Source organism: Tenrec ecaudatus, chromosome 9 (assembly GCF_050624435.1).
Source record: "Tenrec ecaudatus isolate mTenEca1 chromosome 9, mTenEca1.hap1, whole genome shotgun sequence".
Classification (NCBI taxonomy): Eukaryota; Metazoa; Chordata; class Mammalia; order Afrosoricida; family Tenrecidae; genus Tenrec; species Tenrec ecaudatus.
Window position 1 is genome coordinate 152,135,909 of NC_134538.1, and position 4,622 is coordinate 152,140,530.

Here is a 4,622-nt window from a genome sequence, read left to right on the forward strand (position 1 = left end):
TCTCTAAGTTCCATTCTCAGGTTGAGTAACAAAGCTAGCAGATAATATATCGGTGACAGATTTATTTCAGCTACCTATGAGAAAATCTTTACCACATTCTGCCCTTGGCAGGTATCTAGGAGATATTGGAGACATTTCCATATAAAAATGTTTTTCCATCTCAAATAAAACCAGTGAAACTCACCATACTGGTTGAATTGTGTCTTTTATAAAATTATCCCCATGATGGATAAATTCATCGCAGAACTTAAAAATTAGGAACGCACCTTTGAACGTTGGTGCATTTCACAGGTAAATAAGACCACCTCAATAATTATAGTTTTCCCCTTTTTCCCTTGGCTTCCAGAGAGCTCGATGATGTTTGGGGATCAATAGCAGTAATTTTCCTCAGTTAGTTACGAATGAGGTAACATCATGATAAAAGAAGAAACGCTTGAAGCTGTCAAGGATTTTGTCTTGCTTGGATCCACAATCAGTGCTTAGGGAAGCAGCAGTCACGAGATCAAGCGATGCACTGCATCAGGTCACTCTGCTGCACACGACCTCTTTAGAGTATTGAAAAGCAAGAATGTCACTTTGGACTGACAAACGGACAAGTGCATCTGTCTTCGGAGAAGTACGGCCAGAGTGCTCCTTAGAGGCAAGGATGCTGTGGCTTCTCTTCACATACTGAAAACATCTTGTCAGAAGAGACCAGTCCCTGAAGAAGGACCTCATGCTTGTTAAAGTAGAGGGACAGCCACAGAGAGCAAGACCTCTAGTGCGGCGGTTCTCAACCTGTGGGTCGCGACCCCTTTGACCCTTTCACAGGTGTCGCCCGATTCATAACAGTAGCAAAATGACAGTGATGAGGTAGCAACAAAAATTATTAAGGTTGGGGGTCACCACAACATGAGGAACTGTATTAAGGGTCGCGGCATGAGGAAGTTGAGGACCACTGCTCTAGGAGATGACAGGCTCCGTGGCCGCATCAGTGGGCTCAGGCATGGGAACCATGGTGTGGCTGGTGCAGGACCAGGCGGTATTCTGTTCAGGGTTGCTAAGGTCTGGAAATAACACTCTGGCACCTAACACGTTTTTGCCGGGCTCTTAGCCTTTGGCTATCTTTTTGGGTGGTTCTCTAATATTTTAGTCCTTGCTGTATTTAATTTCAAATCCATTTGACACCATATCCAAATATCACCCTTTTCGGAATTTGATAAAATAGGGAGAGACGGAGAGAGCATGGAGCGCCACAGAAACAGAGCGAGGCCACTGGGAGAAATGGAGGAAAGGCAAGGGGTGAGAAGAAACAACGGGTCTAAGGAGCCTACTTACTTCCTAAGGCAGGTTAAGATTGGGCTCCCCAAGCTGGCCTCCTAGTGTGGGAGAATCTGGTTAGTGCCTCACCCACAGGCCCTTTGAAAACCTTAACATTTCTTACCATCTGGCATCTCAAAGCAGGTGTCTCAGTCAGCCATGTGGACTTCCTCCGTGGGCCTCGCTCTTAGTTTCTGCTGACAGCTGAGATCCTCCGAAATCCTTTGCTGCTGTGGGAAGCATTGGCCTCCTTTGTCACGTGGCCTTTGTCACTGTGGGTCGGTCTCTCTGTCTCTCATCTCCATTACGAAACACCACTCACTCAGCAGCATCAGCTTTCGGACCCACCCTTCTCTAGCTGCGTCTGCAGCCGAGGGCTCGAACATAACCATTATGAAGATGCCCCGGGACCCGGAAAGGCTTCTCTCTGAACCCGCTTGATGGCACCTTGCCACAGCACTTTCCAAACAGGGCCACGTTCAAGGGTGCCGGGCTCTGACGTCAGCATCTTTGGGAACACGAATCACTCTGTTCACACCCTCCCGACAGACCCTTCTCGAGCTTGTCACCCGCTCCTTGTGGGGCAAGGAGGGTCCCCCACAAATCATCACAGGTCCAGTAGGTGCAACTGTACAGCATTAATAAGTAAAGATTATGGTAAAGTTATAGAGAGCATGAGACACCGAAGAAAGTCAAATAATGGAGTCAGACACAATTCACGGTAGCATGCTCACCTCAGCCCCGCTTGGTGGTCCACGAGGAGAGTTTAATGCTAGCCCAGGCTTTTATATTCTCTGGGGACATGCAAGCCCCCTAGTTACAGGTGAAGACATATGTCACAGGAAGGGGCTGTGCTACTGGAAATACAGTAATAGGAGGGGGTGATCTAGGGGTATCCATGCAATAGGAAGAGGAGGGATTGGGGATATACATGTGGCAAGATGGGCAGATCCTAGATTTAGGATGGCAACTTAACTTTGGATGTCACAGAGACTTGTTCCCTGGCTCAACTGATAGAGACCATTATTGGTAGGGTGTGAACGCTTGGTCACAGGCTTCAGGGAGAAATAGTTCATTGTCCCCAGCAGCAGGGAGGATGTCTGTAAGCATCTGATCTACACGCCCCCCCCACCCCACCCCCCGCAGCTCCTGTTCTACCTCAGTCCTGGAAAGAGAAGCCTTTGCTAACTTTCAGCCCTTGGCCCCTTTCCCCACTCCCACCCATCCATTGTCACCTCTCTTTCATTCGTGGACTTTCCATACAGAGCACTATCTTGGTGACTGATTTTAATTGAGCCAAAAACACAGTGCCAATGAATCACATCGCACTCCCAGTGAGCCTGCAGGACAGGTTAAAATAATTGCCCCGGTGGGTTTCCAGCACCCTATCAGTCTACCGGCGCCGGAAACCTTCTCCTTCTCCACTGTGGTTTCTGACTTGAGGTTAGCACATGAAGCCCATTGCCAGGCATGGTTTCATTTGAGGAAAACGCCGTGTGCTTGCAGCTTGGTTGCTTATCTGGGGAGAACGTTTTCCTCTCCTCTCCTCCCTGTGCTACACATTTCTCATCTCTAAGTACTTTGGAAACCAGAAGCACAGATGGGTCCAGCTGAAACCTGTGCTCAGCTTTGCCAGGTCCCTGTTAATGTGCCAGAAAACCCCTGTGTTTGCAATGCCCAGGTCCCTGGGAACTGGCTGTGCCATCAGGGACTCCGATGCCCCTCCCACCACGTCCACCGGCAGCAAAATGGGATGGCAGGCTCAGCTGTTGGAGCTGCAGAGATGGATCCTCTGTAAACAAAGCCTGTCGGGGAGTGTAGCAGGCGAGCATCATGTGTTCTAACAGGCAGGGCTCAGACTCAGCACACAGGCTTTGAGTCAATTAACAGGTCAGATTTAAAAAAAATCAAAATCAATGCCATCGAGTCAATGCTGACTCGTAGTGCCCCCTCCCCCCCATTGGATTCTGAGGCTGTGACTGTTTACGGGAGTAGAAAGCCCAGTCTTTCTCCCTCGGAGCTGCTGGTGGTTTCGAACTGCCGACCCTGGGGATGGCAGCCCAGTGGGTAACCATGATATTAAGAGAGTATCCAGGGGTCAGGTTCTGAGAGAGAAATCAGGGGGCAGGGCATTGACTCTAAACCTACACTTAGTCTCCAGCAGGAGCACAGGAAAAAGGCTTGGATGGAGCTCAATTTGTCTTCTTTTCGCTAAATGACCAAGCGACTTTGTAGTACAGCTGTGGTCCTGGAATTGCAGGGTGGGAAAAAATACCCATGGCAATGAAATTGAACCATAAACAAGTTACCATCGCGTCGAGTCCACTTCACCGTGAGTCCAAGCATGTGTGAGTGGAACTGGGCTCTAGAGGGCTGCCAGGGACTGCTTTTATTTGTCAGGACTTTCTTCCAAGACCCTCTGGGTGGACTGGAACCTTCAACCTTTGGGTTAGCAGCAGGTGTAGTTAACTAGGGTGTCTGATAAAATTCATTCATTCATTGTTTTGTAAAAAATTCATTCATTGTTTTGTTATTGGCTTTTTATTGGTTGTTTTGAGGTTCGTACAGAGACATGAACAATTTGTACACAATTCTTTATATACATACCCAAATCCTAAAATAGCATGCACATACAATTCTTTTCTAAACTCCAGTGACCTTCCTTCCAGCTTTACATTGGAAGGCAATTTTTTAGAGGTGATCAAGTATCATTATCTTCAAATGTTGATAAGCTATTACATCTTGAGTCCCAACTAGCTCACAATTTCACGTCACACACTCAAATGTACAACCCTTCACTCACATAGCCAAGTTATCAGTAAAAGTGGACTATCAGGACCAAAGGTGTTACAGAAGGTGCAGGGTTCTCACAAGAAAGCCACCGCAGAATGGTTTTCAGACACAGTTGTGTTAAAAACAAAAACATAGAAACAAAAATTTAGATGTTCAAGTCATACAAATGCATGACAGTGACTCCAAATAGCCATTAAGTATGTTTACTATTAGAGAGACCAGCCCCGCCCCCATCCGATGGAATGCTACATTGACACTCAAGGCGCCAAGTCTTTCCCCAATTCAGCATCCCACTATTTTCGGCTTGTACCCCAAATTAAACAACCAGTAAGTGATTTCCTGTCTTAAAAAAAAAGAAAGACAGCATTTATGCTTCGAAAAATGGGATGAAGTGGGATCTCCTTCTAAAAAGGTTCCTAAAGCTACTAAAAAAACCTTGCATTTTCAAACTAGTTGATAAAAATATTCCTCCTCGGGATGATACCAGAAGGGAGATAACAGGGCCCACTGATAAGACTGGGTAGATAAGC